This window comes from Ambystoma mexicanum, chromosome 7q (genome assembly GCF_040938575.1).
Source record: "Ambystoma mexicanum isolate Mex_15411 chromosome 7q, UKY_AmexF1_1, whole genome shotgun sequence".
NCBI lineage: Eukaryota > Metazoa > Chordata > Amphibia > Caudata > Ambystomatidae > Ambystoma > Ambystoma mexicanum.
Window position 1 is genome coordinate 182,686,726 of NC_090941.1, and position 20,555 is coordinate 182,707,280.

Genomic DNA, 20,555 nt, shown 5'->3' on the forward strand with positions numbered 1-20,555 from the left:
GGTACCTCCAGAGCCTTCCAGTCCCACATCCACCAGCCAGACAAGTTTCCTCCTACTTTTTTGTTTATAAAAACTGTATTGAGGTTTTCAAATGTTACAACAAAATGATGTCATAGTAGTAGCAGTCAAACCCATCTCATAACATTGGCAGTTCATGTCACTTACATTGCGGTAACTCCTCCCGTCTTCCAGCCACTGAAAAGTACATTGTATCTTCCCATATTACCTCTTTACTTCCACGTTGGAGGCCATTGAGTATGGTCAGTAGGATGTTGTATAAAATGTAGAGTAGCAAGGTCTGTAGTCGATGCACCAACATGTTAGAACGTTTTGGGCAGAAACCTAGCCAGAGAATATACCAGCTTTAGTTTAAAGTATTTTTTGGTTGCTGTTTCTTATATTTGGCAGACATTTCAGGGGTCATCACAATATGCTAGTGAGTGGCATAGTATCTTTTTTGGGCATATGATCTTCACTAACGAGTCCTATTAGCCATGCCAGAGTGAATACTTGCAATGCCCACATCAGTCAGGAAAAAGTGGGTAGTGAAAATACTCTGATGCACTTAAAGTTAAATCTTACCTCTCAGTTTAGCAGCAATATCTTACCCATTACCCTACTCAAATATCTCAATTCATGGGGGCGTTGTTGCCGCTACTTTCATTACCCTATGTGTGTTACCTTCAATGTGTGCATTATTAGTTCTGAATTATTTGAATTGGACTTCTGATGCAATCTTTCCTGGTGGTGACTGCAGGGCGTGTTGACCCTTTGAACCGCTGAATAGCTGCTGGATAAAACCTGCATGCTAGCTCTGAAGCACGCAAAGCGTGTCGCCGACACGCTGTCAGGCGTTAAGGCAAAAGGGATGGCAACTACTGAAGAGCTGATACAGGAGCCTGTTGTTACTATCTTACCCGAGGCTAACAGCGTGGATGAAGACGCAAGGATATGAAAGGACATGTTAATAGAGATTCCGAAATGTATACATCCACTAAGATACCCGAGAAGTTATCCTCCTAAAACAATCAAAGTGCCTCTCACCTCTGTAAAGGATATGCTTTCGAATGGCAACATTACAAAATGTTTCCCTTTGATAAGAAAAGTGCTTGTTCGATGAAGTATACTCCCTTGAAAAAGAGCTATCTACATCTCTTTCCTGTTTGGGTACCAAACTTAATGAAAGTCTAATTCACTTGCACACGTCTACATCTCTGAAATAATCAAAATGGCTGGTATGACTCATAACCACTCATTAAACTCAGGCATCTCTCTTGTGAACAAAAATGTGAACAAGATTGATACGCTATTTACAGCACCTGAAGTACAATCTTCATCTGAGATTATTCAAGTAGGTAATCCTTAACTGACGTGTGCTAAATTTCAGCAAATAGTCATTGCCCAAATCAAAATGCTAAAAAGGAAGTAGGAGGGTATCTCACGCTCCTCTACTCCGCTCCTATTATTTAATACGTCACCTCCCAGATTGGAAGATCCTTTCGGGGGGGGGGGGGGCAGTAGGAAGTTTAAATTAGAGTTACCCTGCACGAAAGTCAAGATAGCACCTCCTTGTTGACTCAATACTGTGCCATAGAATGACTACTCCCCATTCTGATTACCGGTGTGAAAATATATACTTCACTTCTACATTTTATTATGAACAAATGGCATATTGTGAGGCCGGTCACAAATGTGGCCTGCAACATAGACACAAATATTCATGAAATAAGTGATATACCCATGGTACACGTGACAATGGAGTCTGCAAATCCTGGCAATACACCTCAGATACCGTAAATCTCTGAATATCACAAAATGATGAAAAGGACTGAATGGATCTGGATACATTTAGAAATGATTACTGATCATATTGATTTTCAACATACAAATGAGCCTAGGAGGAAAAGGAAGAAATTAAGATATTGGATATTGTTCCTATTTTACAAAAGCGACCGAAACTAGGCAAAAGCAGGTAACTTCCCCGTTACCAGAGAAGTCATTGCAATCTGAAAACACAAATAAATTGCCTATCATGGAGGAGGAAGAGGAGCACATATTATAAGTTCTGGATCTTTTGTAACAGACATAGAACGCACACAAGGGACTTACTTAAATAAAGGCCATATAATTGACACCAGCACTAAATCATGCAAGTATCTCTGGGTGAAATAAACTAGGAACCAGTTGAAAATGAGTATATTAATTAGGCTCCTTACAAAGCACTACAAATACAATGCTTATTCTTACCAAATGGGCACCCGCCCCTAAATTGAGAAATTATATTGAAAATAATTCCGAGTATTGCACCACTGCCGGTAATTAGATCAGCCTATATCGTCATTCTGGATCAGTTAGAGGATGAAATGAGACTTACTTTTAATGTACTTTTAAAATCTGATGCTATATTGGATTTTAATACGACTCATGAAACGGACATGTTTAAACGTGGTTATCAATGCAGTATTGACAATATGCCTCAGACCAGGTATGCCAATTTTAAACGTGTTCAGTTACCCTCTTGTGAAATTACTATGTCTTTGTCTAGAATGTGGGAGAGTGATGAGAAAGTAGTAATATTAAGTTGTTCTCATTAGTGGCCCTACAGGAAACATGGATGGTGGACGTCTGTGATATTGATAGGAGAAAAACTATACAAGCACCAGCCACTAAGGGTCCTACGGGCAGGCCAAAAGGTGGATTGTTAAATTCTGTGCATAATATGCTTGCAATTGAGAAGATTGAACCTAGCATGGATACCATTTTAGTGTGAATTATTTATGGAGATAAGGAACCCGATAAAGCCATACTTGTTATAAATATATACAACCCACCCACCCTGGCAACCCACAGGAAGAACCTAGAAGCAGTAAAACAAGTACTAATAAATATAGCTATTACTATGCCTGTTCTAATATGTGGGGATTTTAATGCAGAAATCCCCCCTTCTACCACATTATTTTGTTCTGATTTTGGGTCTTCTCTGATTAGGCTCACAGATTTTAACAGGAAGGGTGTCTTGTGGGCTAAATTATGTTATCGATTTTATTTTAAAATGTTATATGGTAATTGTCATGGTGATTGCCAATGTGGATATACAAGAGTAAGTGGTAAAAGTGCCCCATTGGTAATAGATATGTCAATTTCGATTAGGGAAGAAAGTGATCACTCCCCATTTTGTGCAGTTCTGAATGTGAACACCACATGTATGGGAGATGACAATAACAGATGTCTAAGATTAAAACTATGGGAAAAATCGATTAAGGTGGAACCTCCCAAAATTGATGAAAGCAAACCAAACTGCAAGCATTGAATTGGAGAGTTTCATAAAATGTGTGAAGATCCATGTCAAGACGTCATTGGGGTGTTTGAACAAGTGACAACTGACATTAATGCACAGATTCATATAGATAGAGGGAAAAGCAGCTGCCTAGTCATCTCTATTACAGAACAGGGGAAGCAGTGTTAATATGATCGTATGATAAAACAGGCCAGCAAACAAATGAGGCGGGATATTAAAACATTGGTACATCAAGCCAGACACTTGGAATATGAAGTATAGATATTAGTGGCAATTAAAAAGAGGTAAAAAGAATACAATAAAAGGCTGCATATTATTCTCAGACAAAACAGAAGGAAATGCTGCTAGAACTTGCTTACTATGCGGCCAAGAACGATCAAAGATCTTTCTAAGGATTGATAAATGCCGCTCGAAGAAATCTAGCATTAGTAAATGGAGCATCTCATGAAGACTAGGTAGGGCATATTGCAAATACTTTAAGTGCAAGGTTGTAAGAACCTTCTTTTCAAGGCCAAAAAAGAGATCTGGTTATATAAGCTAACTATAATAGACTTGGTGACAATTATTAAGAAGATAAACTCATCTAGAGCAGTTTGCTCCGATGGCACATGTAATGAGCCCAGTTTTGTGGGCTGAGGCACTACATGTACTATTTACAAACATTGGTCAGACTGGACTTTTACCGAACCCTGTACTGATAGTAATATTGTCCCAGTATATAAGAAAGGAAGTAGGAAATCTCCATGCAACTGTAGACTCCTAGCGATGCTTGATATCACGACCAAAATATTTGCTACAGTGCTATTAAATTATTAAATTAATTCATTTTGTGGACTGACACAAATAACATCATACCAGGCAATCAGACGGGTTTTCAAAAGAAATCCAGTAGGTTGCATAATTTGTTAACTCACCTTTATCGAATATGCCTGGAATAAATGTCAACAACCAGTGTATGTCGTCTTCATTGATTTCAGTGCTTCTATTGACACTGTTCTCTGAGACAAGGTATGGCACTAATACATGGGTTAGGGTCTGACTAGATGGCATGGGCCAGGTAACCAAATGGTTCCCTACATCTAGGGATGTAAAGCAAGGGTGTATACTAGCGCCTACGTTTTTCATCTATATTTGCCCAATTTGCAATCAACATGAGCTCCTCCAGAATCGCGCCCTCTAAAACTGGTTATTGACTGTGTAGCTTGGCTTGGGTATGCTGATAATCTGCTTCTTCTTTATTATACCCCTAGAGGTCTTCAAGCACAGTTAAATGTGCTTAATGAATATTCACTCTAAAATGGCTTCAAAATAACCACTGAGAAAGCAAAAATGATGGTCTTTGCCCCTAGTCAAGCAAAGACTAAAACGTGTTGCTAGACGCTGACCAAAAACAAAACAGATCTGACATTAACATATACATACTTGGGAGTTATTGTTGATAATAAACTGAAGATTGGGCTGCACATTGGGAGGCAGTACAGGTAAAGACGAAGCAGCAAATTAGGTAACTTAATACTATCACAAGAAAGCATGGAGGCCAATCATTACAATCTTAACAATATATCAAAAATAGCACCATGTATTGTGTACGGAGTGGAAATTTGGGCACAAAATTATAGCTTAGAATTAAAAAAGCTTGAAGGCAAATCACTCAGAACATTGTTGCAATGACTTAAATCTATGCAAATAGATTGTATTTGGTTATAAATAAATATACATAATATAAATACAACAACAGTATACAAGAACATAATGTTATTTTGGGGATGCATATGGTCGCAACAAGGTACATTATTTAGAGACTGTTCCAAGCTTTTATGAATATAAACGAACCAGTACAAAATAGCTGTCTAAGTAATATATCTGAGAATGCGGCTGTAAGGACTGCTTTTTTATACTCTGATCTGGTGGACAGATGTATAGAAGGACAACCTAGTATAGTGACAAGGACAACTCTGGGAGCTGTAGCCAAACCAGTTCAAGGTAGCAAGGTGAATGGTTCAGGCTCAGTTTCAAGAGGTGGTGAGCTTGTAAGTGGTCCTCAATGAGCACACACACTGCAAAGTCAGGGAACGCCCTTAGACAATGAGTTATGAAAATATGTATTTATTTATGGTCATACAACACTATGAACAATGACTACTAGCAGGTAATATTATCACACAACACTAAATAAAAGTTACATGTATACAATCCCTGGAGTTGAGCAAAATACATATAAAACCTCCGTAAAGGAAGGTAAGTATTAGTATGTAGTACTATAGGTCCACAGACATACAACACTAACTTTAGAAGTGCATCCCTAAGATGTATGGGGCCTTGTGCCCAAAAGTTCACCAAAGTTTCACACAGTTTTGTGAAATGCGAAACATGTGTGTAGGGCTTCTGCTATCCAATGAAGAGTTCCAAGTGGTAGAGGACAAGTTATTCTAACTAACAAAAGTGTGCCCAACGTTCAGTGTGCTTGCGCCACCAAGCAATGGCAAAGCCAAACTGTTGTAAAGGTCTCTAAAAGTTATCAATTTTTTAAAAGGGGAGATAGGGGTTCAGGTAAGTATTGTTACAACTCACCCCCATACCCTGATTCTTCTTAGGACTTGCCAGGTCTTCTGAGGAGGGTCGAGGTTGCTTTTCCCACCATCAGCTTCAGTTCTTTATACCCAGGGACTGCAGGTTTGAGCACTTCTTTGGTCAGTGACAAATGCTGCTGCAAGGTCTTCTGGTTGGAGAATGCAGAAGAGCTTGATGCAGGGCCCCTCTCAGCACAGGACTGGATGCAGGAAAGCTATTTTGGACGACAGCCACCAATGCATGGCAACTCACTAGGAGTTACTCGCCTGGGTCCGACTTGGCGGGCTCCTATCTGTGGTCCCCTTAATGCTGGAATCACAAAATGTGCCAGAGTTGAGTCATGTAGTGCAAGCTGGCAAACCCCTAACTTCCAGGCATCAACTTGGAATAGTGATGTCTGTAGCACGGTAGCCCAAACTGTGAGCTGGTCAGCCAGTGGCCGGTCCAGGGGCACTTCCATAGGCTCTTCTTCACAGGACTCTGAGCTGACGTCGACAATGGATGTTCCCTCCATTCCAAGGGTCGCAGCTCCTTCAGAGGACTTCTGGAGATCTTCAACAAGATAGGGCTGTTCCAGGACAGCAGCAGAAGTTTGTCAACAGGCCCTCTTTTAACATGTCCACTATCTTCTTGCAGGTCATGCAGCTGGACAGGATACTTGGATCCTCTGGTTTCTTCTAGGATCTCCCCAGAGTGGGTGCAGGGGTCCTCTTCTTATCCAAAAGGCCAGTTAAGATCTGAAACTCCCACTAGCCAATCAAAGATCTGGCCCACATACACACCCCAGCAGTGGCCCATTCAGGCCCAATGGTGGCACAACTCATGAATACCACTCAGACACACTGAAACCAGTTTGTAGATTTGGACCAGACAGTCCCAAGCCCATTGTTGGCAGCAAACACACATGGCCTTGCAGTAGCCTTTGAAGAGCCTCTGTTTTCCTGCCCACTGGAAGTCCATATAAGGTTTTCCTGGCCTCACAGGCCAGGAAGAAGTGTTAAAGCCAAGATGGCCAAGAGACAAATGAAAAACCATGTGGCACGGCCATGTTTGGACACTAGCCACAGCTGGTAGCCAAATGCGGTAAACGCAGTGCGCCTAAAGTAATATACACCAAAAAAATAGCAAAAGTAACTGCTGCCACCAGCTTGTCCCTTAGGCACACCTAGAGTAACCAAAAATCCTCTCAGTGTTAGTCTAGGGCAAATAAAAAGTGTACCCCACTGTACTGCATTGTAAGATGCATTGAACAATGATAAAAAGTTACCAAAAGTGACAACAAAGTAACAAGAGTAAGGGAAACAATGTTTCCCACAACTGACAGCTTGAAGGACATGTCAGTTTCCCCATGGCAAATGAGCAAAAGCCAGTGTAGTGAAGCTGGAGGTTTCACTGCACTGCAGAAAGAGCAGGTCAGAATCAAAAATAAAAAGCAAAACATTTGGGGGATCATAGAAATGGAAGGAAAGGTGCTGTAAAGAGAAATCTTTCCTAACAGCAGCATGTTGAGCTATGCAAATTAGTATCTTGAATTATGATCTGCTGCTATACACCTTCAAAAGCAAAAGCATTGGTAGAGCCTAAACACGTATGATGAGAGTGATGTTGTCAACTTAGCAACGAAAATCAATAGCAGTCCTTTTATAGAGTATATACAATTGAGAACCCATATGCCTGCCTATATACGTGCCTTTTCTACTAAGTATACTACTTGAAGATATCTAAAAATGTAATTTAATTTGGTAAATTCACTTGAGATCGTAGGAGCAAGAATGGCTATACCCCGAGTCAGTAGACTATGTAGATAGACTGTGTGGTGAGGCTATTCTTGAAACTAAAAATCATCTTATAGTTGAATGTGGTGGAAGCACTACTTCAATGTTCATTTTTGAGAGCCTATAGTAACAGAGCAGATCTGTTATTGGAAACACATAATGGCAATGTTTGATGAATGGCAATGATGTCAATTTAATTTGTTTTATAATTATGTTTTGTCATTATGTTTTGGAGACTTTAAATGAACGATATCATTAGAATGATGTACGGTATTTAATAGGAAATTATGTATATAAATTGATGATGATTATAAGTGTTGATATTTCCTTTTTGGTTCCTTTTTATATATGTATATATTGTATAAAAATCTATTTTTAGTAAAAAATACCATATGCAATCCCTCTTTGCATGTTATATGACCAGTTGCTATGTATACCTGCTACCTGTTTAAATTGGGGTTACGGGTTAGAGGCAGCATTTATGCATCTATCGTTAATTCAGGGTTTTCCTTCGGAAATTCAATTCCTGGCCTCCAGGCGGGAATCTCTTCCTTTCTCTTTTCTGACGGTGACATCACTACCATTGGTCAGATGATGTGTCTGCTGTGTTTTCATAGTAGGAGACAGGGCGGTACCCCGAGAAATTATGTAATCAAGGATGGTGAAGGTAAATTAACAGGTGAGATTAACACATTTTGATAGTTGGTTCTGGCAGTAGGAGAATGCTGATGGAGCAGATAGTTTGGTAAGGAGTCCCATAAATGTATTCCTGGATCAGGTGTTTTTTATTCCTAAACTCCCTGATCTCCTCCCTTTTCGTAATGAGAAGGGAGACCCTATAGACAACTGCAGAGGGTGGCAAATCATTAACTTGTATGTCTCAATGCTAATAAGAGGCGGAGTGACTCAGTATTAGGCTTAAGTAGGGGAATTGTGGGTGCTCATGGTCATTGCTTATGACACTCCTGACTGACTGACTCTGCATCATCCACATGGTAAGTCCCCATTTCCAACGGACTCTATGGGAATGGGGACCACAGAAGCACCGGCACGTTAATAATGGTGCTGGTGCTTCTGTGAAAACTCTGTGGGTGGGTGCCATTCTGCCCAGCAGGTCTGACCTGCCGGGCGGGACGGCAACCGCCCGCAGAGCTGAATTATGCCTGTCCGGAAACAACGGTGCTGGTAAACTTACCGGCACCGTTGTTTCCAGACCGGCATAGTTGTAATGAGGCCCAATTTCTTTTTGAAGTATTAGGGCTTCCCTCAACCCCATGACATGTGCATGTGTGAGTGTGTGGTGAAGGGTGCACACTTAAATGTATAGGTGGCTGCCTGTGTGAGTGTATGGTAAAAGGGTGCACACTTTAATGTACGGGTGGCTGCCTGAGCCAGCCTGTATGGGGAAAGGGTGCACACTTAAATGTATAGGTGGCTGACTGTGTGAGTGTATGGTGAAAGGTTGCACACTTAAAGGTATGGGTGGATGCCTGGGTGTGTGTGCCTGTATGGTGAAAAGGTGCACACTTAAATGTACGGGTGGCTACCTGGGTGTGCCTGTATGGTGAAAGGGTGCACACTTAAATGTATGGATGGCTGCCTGGGTGTGCCTGTATGGTGAAAGAATGCACACTTAAATGTATGGATGGCTGGGTGTGCATGTGTGTATATGGTGAATGGTGTGTGTGCTTGCGTTCAGGGGCGCAACAAAACTACATTTCAGGGGCTCACCCTTCAAATGTTGGGAGAGGCGCTAACGTCATTTGCGGTGGGGGAGGGGCAAACTTATTTGTTTGGGGGCATCCCATTTCTTTATGCATTTTAATGAGACTATTCTTGTGCAGCTTCAATGTTACAAGCAGTTAACGCTCTCCTTTAAGGTTGAAAGCACCCACTTATGGACTGCTGTGAGAATGAGTGGTCTCCTGCTCCCCCTCTACCCTTCCAATCACTCCCCTGGCATGCAAGTATTAAACCCACATCACGATTTCAATTGCCTAAAAAATGTGGCATTTGAATGCAGGCACTAATAGTGAAATACTTTATGTTAGTAATTGCTGGGCTCTTGTTAACAGCGAAACCCTGGTGCCATTTAACATCTGTGTCCTGTTCTGTCTGGCAACTGCTCTGAAGGTCAGTCAGGTCGAGTCAACATAGCCCAAAATTTCAGGGGGGAGAGGGGAGTGCTGAATTCCAGTCAACTCAATGGTGTTGTACCAATACGTGTGTTTAATGCCTTGATTACTTATTACTCCTAGCCCTATTCTTCCTCGTCCCAGTGTGTATGAGACAGTACTTGTGTATAAGGCATGCTGCCTCATACACAAGTACTTGGGTGAGGTAGAGATACATGGATGTAATGCCTGATTTAGCTACCTATAATCTTCATTACTCCCAGTCCCCCTCTTCCTCATCCCAGTACTTACCTATAAGGCAAAGAGCCTCATACGTAAGCTCTGGGACAAGGAAGAGGGACGTGAATGTATTTCTAGGCCCAGGAGCAGATTTTGGAGGATGGGCTATGGTTGGGAGGGAGAGGGGGTGTGTGGGGGGCAGGATTGTGCAACAAATCATAATGGCTGTCCATGTCCAGACTAAGCAGGCATGATATTTGGTATTAGTGGCTTGAGAGGCATTTCGGTGCATACAGTCTAGTCATTCCGCAGTTTGGCATGACTTTTTTTTAACTGGGCATTTCAGATAAAGCAGTCCTGCTAAGTGAATTACCTGGCTAGGCTGCCATTTGTGTGCTGCCAGTCTAGCCATTTCTTACTGCAGCATTGTATATTTTTCTGGGCATCTGTGAGCAAATTATATGATATAAGTCATTAATAACACACCTGTACACAGGTGTTTCTAGGCGTGACAAGACAAGTGAGTGAAGATAGAGGGAGAACAAGACAAACAATCTTACTAGGCCTTGTGTCATTCAGATTGTGCAAGTGCGAGAACGAGAAGTGCAGGGGGAAAGGGAGGGGGAAGTGCAAGGAGAGGGGAGGGAAAAACAGGGCAGCAATGCTCTGAGTAAGTGCAGCCATGGCAGCGGGGCTCTGGGTAGTTCAAGGAGAACAAGGGACTGTAGGGTTACAGTTACAGCCCCTAAGTGTGTGGTAGGCCGAGAGGCAGTGCAAGGGTGACTGATCAAGAAAGAGTCTGGACTCAGTGAGACTCTGAGGGTAGCCAAGCAACCAGTTGGTACAGCAGACAGGTAGGTCAGGTAGGCCAGCAGGGGAGGGAGAGAGAGAAAGCAGAGAAGAGGAAAGCTGCTTCCAGACCATCAGGTGGTCTGGCTCAAGTTTGAGAGGGGCAGGGAGGCTATTCCAGAGGAAGGCACCTGCAGAGGAGAGAGATCTTCCCCCCACCCTCTGCCCGGAGAAGCATCTAAACCTTAGAGAGTGTAACGCTCACCTGACTCCCACGGAGGCGCTGGTCTAGTCTGGGTTGCTGTGGCCTCTTCGAGCGTGATGCGCAGAACTCGGAACACCGACTGAACAGGACCCTCAAATCTTGCTTGTCTGGCCAGTAGGAATATCCTTCTGCAGATGAGAAAGGGGATTAACAGTCTGCAGAATAGTGTGCTTGCTCCCCCCTCCCCCTTCGTTCTTCTCTAACTTCCTCCGAAATCCCCGGTTGAAGCTCACCTTATGGTTTGAAAGGTTGAACTCTCCATCCTGCTTCTGGTGCAGGGGCGCGTGTTTGTCCAGTTACTTCACTGGTTTTCAGAATGGCGCTGGCAAAATCCACTTGACTTTTCCGATGCGAACGCCGTAAGTATGAAGATTAAAAAAGACACGGTGAGCGTTCAGCTGCTTGGATGCAGAACAACGCGAAGCGTGAGCTACTGTCTGGGCGTGGCTTAAATAGCCCCCAAAGTAGTTCCAGGTAAGTATCCTTCCCTGGCCACGCCCGAGTGGCAAAATAGTCCCATTGAAAAAATAGTCCCTTTCAGGTCTCAGGGAGGCCTGAATCTTGCAGCATGGTCTGCAGCAGATAAGTGCACAAAACACCTTCCTTTATGAGCCTGGCGCCTATGGCGCCAGGACTGATGTCCAACATGAGCCTGGCGCCAACGGCGCCAGGACAGAGTCCAAAGAGCCCCTATAAGGGGCCGCTGGGCTTTTACCCGGGGGCATGATGCCTTCTCCCGGGGGTGCTGGGCCTGGCCTGGTGCTCCGGGGGTAGGCATCATGACAGAGAGTTGTAGGTAGCTGAGCGAAGGGCTCGAGAAGAAAGATATTTTGGAAAAGAGTGTTGGATGTAGTGCGGGCCCCAAGCCCAGGAAGCCTTGTGGACAATGCAAAGGGTCTTGAACTTGATCCTTGCAGCAAGTGGGAGCCAGTGGAGAGATTTCAGGGCTGGAGAGATACGATCCCTGGGCTTGAGGCCAAGGATAAGTCTCACAGTCCTGTTCTGGATTAGTTGCAGAGGGTGGACAGTAGAGGAAGGCAGATTGATGAAGTGGCTGTTGCTGTAGTCCAGCCTAGAGAGAACCAGGCTCTGGTGTAATTGAGCTTCTGGGGGAAAGTGAGAAAGGGAAGAGTCCCTTTGAGGAGGTGCAGCTGCTAGTAGGACTTCTTGGCGACGTCAGAGAAGTGATGAGAGAAAGAGAGAGTGGAGTCAAAAATGACACCAAGGTTGTTTACCTCACAGGAAGGCGAAGGAAGAGGGCCCAAAGCGGGTGGCCAGAGTGAGAGAGAGAAAGCAGGTGCAGGAGTCCAAATGAGAAGGATCTCCATCTTACTGACATTAAGGCAGAGATCGTTGGAGGCACAACAATGAGTGAGAGAGGAGAGGAGTGTGAGGGGAGCCTGAAGGAAAGAGGAGTGTCATCCGCATAACACTGAAAGTTGGAGGAGAAGGTAGAGATCAGGTGGGACAAAGGGGCCAAGTAGAGGTTGAAAAACCAGGGTGAGAGGATGGAGCGGAGAGAAAGGGACCAAATTGGACCTGGGATGGGTTGTCCAAGGGGAAGGGGTCAGCCACTCAAGGGACTGATCCGTGATGCCCAGTTTCTCATGGAGTTGATTGATCAGGATAGATCAGGATGGCGTGGTTGACCGTGTCGAAAGCAGAGGAAAGATCAAGGAGGATGAGGACAGAAGGAATGCTGGAATCAAGGTTAGAGACCAGATCTTCACAGGTGTTCAGGAGAGCAGTTTCCATGACTCTGTCAGCTCTGAAGCCAGACTGAAGGTCATGGAGACAACCAACAGATTCCGTGTGGAGAGGCAGCTGGGAGATGGCCAGCTTTTCCAACAGTTTTCCCAGGAAAGGGGGGATGGAGATTGGGCGATAGTTTGCCGGGCAGGCATGATCAGCAGACGGCTTCTTGAGGAGTGGGTGCATAAGCAGTGCTTAATGGGAGAGGGGAACATTTCAGTGGCGAAAGAGTGATTACAGAAATCGGCCAAGGCTGGAGCGAGGGTGTCAATATGGTCCTTGATGGTTCTGGAGGAGCAGTGGAGCACCTGTTTGGATGACACTTTCATAGATCAGACTTGTCTAGAAACCTTGTTAGGTGTTGTGAGAGGAGAAAGGAGGAAGAGAGGTTGAGATGGCCTAAGGGGGTCCGAGAGAGGAAGAGGAAGAGGGAGAGGGAGAGGAAGAGGAGATGGAGGACAGGATGTCCTGAGTTTAAGCAGAGAAGTGAGATGACAGAGCCATACAGAGGGCCTGGGAGGGAACAGGAGAGGTAAAAACTGGAACAGGATTGACCAGTTCCTTGCAGATTTTAAAGAGTTTGGCCATGCTGTTAGAGGCCATGGGCTTGAATGTGTGTTCTCTTCTTGATGAGTGTAATTGCTTCGATTGGCATTTTGGTGCAACCAATCTAGGTATGTCTAATTGTGGCCTGGCATGCTTTACTGTAACGTTATTACATGTCTACACTGGTCTACATTGTGCAGCCAGTTGGACATGTTTTCATTGTGGCATGGCATTTTTAATAGCAAAGCATTAATGTTCCTGTGCATTGTTGGTGACTTGCATCTATTGGATTGGTGTTACCCTACAAAAAAATTGCAAACACTCTGGCTTTTTAGCCAATTTTTCTCAGAAAGTGTGCTGTATATCGCAATAAAACACATATTTATATCTTTCTCCTAGTGCAGTGTGCTGCATATCCCTGCAGCAGCACGTTTGCGCGTATTGCGCAAGCATGATCATCTATGCCGGCCCAGAGTGAGGCACGACCAGTGATTTCTTGCCGAGTTGGGGGGGCCCCCCTCAGCATGGCTCGCAGGTGGGCCCCCACATTTTGTGTTACGCCACTGGTGTGGGGTTATGTTTCCTTTGAGCTGGGTGCACTAAATTGCTGCAGAAAGCCCTGTCAGTGCTGAGGCTGGTAGATCACATAGTCGATAGGGCTGAGCATCTTTTGACACAAGCATTACCGCCTGTGCAATGCATGATGCATCTTATTGACGAGTCACAGATTGGGTGTTCGCATTAGTGCCAAAAAGGGCTGAACGAACCCACAATGGGTGCCCAGCTGTTTGCTCCAGATGCGCGCCACTCAGGAGGTAATGTGACATGGTGGGTGGGAGGTCAGTAAAGGAGTTTATTTTAAATGCTTTGGCAGTGCCCATCATGTGCCATGAGTGTGAACATTGGCCTTATCCGTGCGCGTGTCTGTCAGACCTGCCTAGTCTCCGGGTTTAGCCTGTAGACTCTGGGTTTCCAGGCTCTTCTCCGGGTCTCTGGGGAAGAGCTTGGAGTCTATGGGATTTAGGGTAGTGCCAGCAACTCCACCCACACCTCCATGTGATTGACTGCAAAGAGACTGCTAGGGCAATCACATGGATGTGTGGGCGAAGACGCAGTATACGGAGGAAATCCCATACATATCTGCAATTGCACTGTGGTATGTGCCTTTTTTTATAAACATGTGGGCGGGACAATGGGAGTGCAAGTGCGTGGAGTCTTGCATAGATGTAGGTGGGGAGTTGGGTAACACGAACCTCCAGGTTTTTCTGTTTCAAATGTAGGCAGGTCTGGTGTGTGTGTGTTTGTGCGTGTGTGCAGACATTGATCGGGATTGATATAATTAGTTGGTGCACTGCATTTATGGAAGAAAACAGTTGTGGCAAAACCAACACAACTGTTGTTTTTTGTCATACATGGATTTACTCTTAATCTAGTCAAAGTTGTTAAATATTTGAGGCAACTGCTCTCTTCGTTAAACTCCAGCAGGTGGAGACACAATGGGCCTCATTCCAAGGTGGGTGGTAAGGGATACCGGGCACCGGTAAGGAGACCGGTGCCGGTAATCCCTTACCACCCAATTCCGAGGTCCCCTAACGGGAGCCGAAAATGACGTGTGGTCTGACCACACATTCTTTACGGGTCCTGTTAGGGGACCAGGCCGCTAATTACAGGCCTGTTAGCAGGCCCGTAATTAGCACCTTCCCCATTCCCATTGAGCCCTATGGGGGCTCAAATGGGAATGGGGAATGGCATATGGAATGGGGACTTACCGGGTCCGCCAAGGGAGGAATGTCCCGGTAAGTCCCCACTCCACCAGATCGGACCCGGACACGATTTTGGAGGCAGCCATGGCGCTAAAAGCGCCATGGCTACCTCCTAAATCGTAATGAGACCCAATGACACTCACACTGGTGTGCTTAGTGTCAAGTTCAATTTCATGCACCTTAGAATGTTCATACTTCCCTTATTAGTCACTGAGTACTAAGACCTCAGGTACGGGTTGCCCCCTCTCTCTCTTGGACCACTGGTCAGCACCACTGTATTGCCCCTCTTAACTATGAAGACAGGTTTGTGTACATCAGCTATTCCACTTATGAACCACAGCAAGTGTTGGATATGTCAAGGATGATCCTGCCTTTTGAAAATAAAGTAATGACATTTTAAGTGCAAGAGTTTTCAAAGGAGTGAGTTCACATTTTCTGTAGTGGATCAGAACTGTATCAGGGCACCTTCAAACCATTTATGCAAATTTGGTAGTTGAAGACCCACTTTGCACATGCAATATACAGGATTTCAGATTGTTCTTTGTTTCCTCTCCCTGCTACCTGGCACACCAGGACTTTCATTTAAGGTGATATGCTTAGGTAACCTTGGTCTGCCGCTACTAGTTGGCAGTCAAGTTGGTGCAGTGTTTACCCTGACTTCCCCGAGGGGGCTCCCAATATGTACCAAGTGCCCATTCTTGTCAGAGTCACTTGTGGCATTACATTTCATGGGAGCTATTGGATACATTTTGTCTACGTTTATGGGGTATCTTAAGGTAAGTGTTTGACATCCAAGCTCGTTTGAGACTGTGACAGTCTTGGATTCAGCTAATGCCATGGAGTGGGGTGAATTTTCAGATATTGGGGGTCATTCCGAGTAGGGCGGTAAGGGTTAACGGTCACCGGTAACGAGACTGGTGCCGTTAAACCCTTACCGCCCTATTCCGAGTTCCCTTTGCGGGTTGGTACTTAACGCCTTCTTTTTGCAGGCATTAAAAAACCAACCCGCAAAGGGACCTAGGAGCTAATTAGGGCACCGTAATTTACGGTGCCGTAATTAGCGCCTTCCCCATTCCCATTGAGCCCTATGGGCCAAAAATGGGGAAGGGCCCATGGTGAATGGGGAATTACTGCCCCCGCCAACCTTGGAATGGGGCGGTAATTACGCCATTCACCATGGCGGAGTTGGAAAAATACCGGCGTCAACCAAGCCGCTAATAGCGCCTTGGTTAACGCCAGGGTCGGAATGAGGCCATTGTTTTGGATTCAGATATCGAGTTCAGGATGTCCGTAATGAATATTAAAAGTACACATCATGATTTTCACCATGTGTGCATTTGTTTTTTGTTTTTTTTCTGAAGTTCTTACTAGTTTTGAATACTAGACGAACCTTGACTTAACAACATTGTCGAAAATGCAGGAATATGTCTTTTTGGCCAATTATAAACGGTGCGAATGCCTTAAATAACAGACGGCTTTTTAAAAAAGAGTGCACCTTTTATATGCGCTCTTGAAGCAACAGAAATAGTTAATTCAGATCAAATATCCATTCCAGTATGATATTTCTGATTATATAAAATGTAAAGATCGTAATTTGACCGAATCCTATTCTAGCGGTTTCGAGAACCATTTTTCTGAAAAACTCGCACGGCGTCAGCGAGAAAACCATGAATAATTAAGAGCAGAAACTGCGGCGATTATTTTAAAGCTTGCCCTTAACGTAGTCCCTTCATCGATAGGTAAAGGACATATATATTTGAGGTATTTACAGCTGTGCGTGGAGCCGAGGTACTGCTAAATCAGAAAGAATAGCGGGGTGAAGGATGTCATGGCTAACGTGCAAGAAATGAAGATGAATGGCGAGTGGCGGCCATTTTAAGCAGATTTGTGGTGAATGAGGGCGAGCGAAGAGAGACAAATGCACTGCAGAGGTGCAGGTAGCAGTGACTTTAAGATCAAAACAATGAAGACGGATGCATGGGGCGGGCACGGAGTGAGCACTTCGTTCATTATATAAGGACAGGCGAAAGAGATGAACGCTAAATCAATGCACGTCGGCCAAAGGCGATTAAGAAAAACAACTGCGTTCAACCTCATTTTCAAATCTGCAACTTTTGCATATGTAAACATGCGTAAAATATGTTGGATAAGGAACTATACATAATATAATCAGTCACAGCTTGTGCAGAAGGCTTTCTTCTCGTGCTGCCCCTCATAGTGAAGGACTGGGGGAAAAGAAACAGATGCCACCTTTACATGCATTAATGATTTTAGAAGGCACAATACCAGTGGAAGATGCCTGCAGCAAGTGTTAGGCCCACACCCGAGTTATGGGTTCGGCGAAGGTAACGCCATTTATAGCATTCCTCCACAGGGCCGTACGCCATTATAATATGTCTAATTCACAAAACAGGTTTAAAACAAAAAATAGTCCATAAGTGCCGGCCTCTGCGAGAACGAACACGGCTAAATGACCTGTTCTTTGGGAAGGTACCCACTCGAGAGTCCCCAGCCACACTTAAGCTCACTGTACCTTTCACAGAAGGGAAATTTCCATTTGCATATCAGTCTGTGTCCCGCCCACATGGGCAGTTCAGCACCAAAATGCTATGGCAATTCCCTTCTGAACAAGAGTACCAACAGCAACCACATACACGTGTTTCAGCCTTGTCGGGCCTCATTAGTGAGGTGGAGCTGTGCCTCTCTGAGTACACTTAAGCAAGGGGTCCACGTCTGGATGACCCTAGGAAACTTTGGGTTATTAAACCTAAGTCCCTTAAACAATAATGAAATAGTCCATAGGTGCTCATCTGCGAGAACAAACACGGCTAAATAACCTGTTCTTTGGAAAGGTACCTACTCAAGAGGCCACTGCCACACTTTAGTTCACTGTACCTTTCACAGAAGGGAAATAGCCGTTTGCATATCAGTCTTTATCCCGCCCACATGGGCAGTCCAGCATCGAAATGCTATGGAAATTCTCTTCTGAACAAGAGTATCAACAGCAACCCCATACATGTGTTTCAGTCTTGTTGGTCAACATCAGTGAGGTGGAGCTGTGCCTCTCTGAGTACAGTGAACAAGAGGTCCACGTCTGGATGACCCTAGGAAGCTTGGGGTGATTCAACCTAGGTCCCTTAATCAAAAATAGTCCCTAGGCGCCCCTCTGTGAGAACAAACACGGTTAAAGGAACTTTTCTTTGGGAAGGTACTCACTCAAGAGTCTGCAGCCACACTTTAGCTCACTGTACCTTTCACAGAAGGGAAATATCCGATTGCATATCAATCTTTGGCCCGCCCTCATGGGCAGTTCAGCACCAAAATGCTATTGCAATTCTCTTCTGAACAAGAGTACCAACAGCAACCCGATATACGTGTTTCAGCCTTGTTGGGCCTCATCAGTGAGGAGGAGCTGTGCCTCTCTGAGTACAATGAGCAAGGGGTCCATGTCTGGACGACCCTAGGAAACTTAGGGTGATTAAACCTAAGTCCCCTTTTCAGGTTTAAAACAAGTTATAAACAAAAGAAACCAGTTGGAGAATGTACCTTGCATTAAGCATTGACACAGTGCATTGTTTTCTTATAGAGCTAGTGAACAATGAGGCAGGATATTGGGAGAGAAACATCAATCTTTGTAACTGTTCTGAAGGCCCTCTTTGATTTTGATTTTGATTTATATACTGCTACATGCCAAAGCGCTGTACAGAGATAAAAACAGTACAGGTAATGAAAAACAAAATTGAAAAGCACAGGTTAACCAGTAAGCAGGTGGGTTTTAGGATGAGAGTAGAAAACAGGAAGAGAAGACAAAGATCGTAGAGAAAGGGGAAGCGCGTTCTAGTGTTTCAGAACCAAGAGCGATAAAGAGCAGAAATGGGAATTAGCACAAGAAGGACGAGGAACAGTAAGAAGAAAATGAGACTGAGAACGAAGTGGAAGTGATGGAACATAAAAAGAAATTAATAGAAAATAGGGAGGGGCAAGACCATGAAAGCATTTGAAAACCAATCAAAGAAAAGTAAACAACAGTCATGATTCAAGGGGGGGGCGTGGCTAAAGGGCCATGTGAAGAGATGTGTTCCAGATGAGCTCCGGATGATCCTGCCATGATTTGCATTATACATAGGTGCCTACGATGGAGGAAAACGCACATGAATGTACATGAATATAGTGTGCGAGCCTGCAGAAGATTTGGAACCCACAGACTGCACTAGCTCGGAGTTCCACACATAACAAGGATTGCAGTGTCCCAGGATGGGAAGAAACAAAATGGCAGATGAGAAATAGAACAAAGGAACTGAACATGAAGATCCGGCGCCGAGGCTACAGTGTATGCAAAATCAGAGCGCGGATGAAGGAGCAATACGAAGGTACACCGCTGCGGCCTTGAACGGTGATACGGGCTCAGTGGGACTTAATTGTTGTGAACGTGATAGGTTGAGAGCATTGCAGACAGAGGGTGCACGACGCCCTGAATGCAGACGAATGGCACTGTATGCTAATGGCCCTGCAGCCCGAATATTGAGAGCATAGCGGCGAACCGCAGCCATAGGCGGAATGCGCATGAATGCTGCAAAGGAACAAACAGTCTGACTAGACAGTTGCTGCAGCCAGGGATCGAGACACGCCAGAGGAGCAGACATTTGTTGAACGAACGCGGAGCCCAGCAAGGGCACCAGGGAGTTTCAGGAAGTAAGTCACGAGGATCGGGCAGAGAGAGACTCTGAGACTCGGAGACTTACTGATTACAGCAGTCAACAAGCTGGTGCGGAGGAGGCCTTTCTCAGGTGGAAACATAACAGATGATTTGCGATGGCAGTATGGGCATCTGGGGGCAGATAAAGGATACAATAGAACACTGGCAGTGCACAGGGGGGATTTGGGCAAATTGAGAGCAGGGCAGCCCACCATAAGAACTGCATTGGGTAACAAACAGCATAACATCACGTGCAGCACGGGTAAACTGCATCATATAGCACCCCAACTGGCCACTGCCTTTGAAGCCAGGGGCAGTGCGCCTGGCTGAAGTAGGGAGAGTTCAACGTCTGGTAGGGCCGGGCTGGAACAATGCTTAATACTGGGTCACTCTGCAGCTCATCTCAAAGAGCTGGCGCTCGTACACACAACACAGCAAGTGCCCAAATATTAGAGCCCAGGCCCCAAGCGGCATAAAGGACGTGCCAAACACATGCCTGCCTGCTGTCATTGCGATACATTACATGCCCTGCAGAGATATGAAGATGGCACAGCGGCGCTAGTAGGGCAGCGGGCAGAACAAGGCCGCAGAACATTGACACCACCAATCCTACGAGATACGTAGGGGCGAGACACCGTGGATGCACAGATCAAGGTTGTCCCCTGCCCATAAGAGGAGCACCAACTGGCCAGAGCACACAGATTCAAACATCAAATGTATCTAGCTCCGGGGGGCGCTGTTGAGCG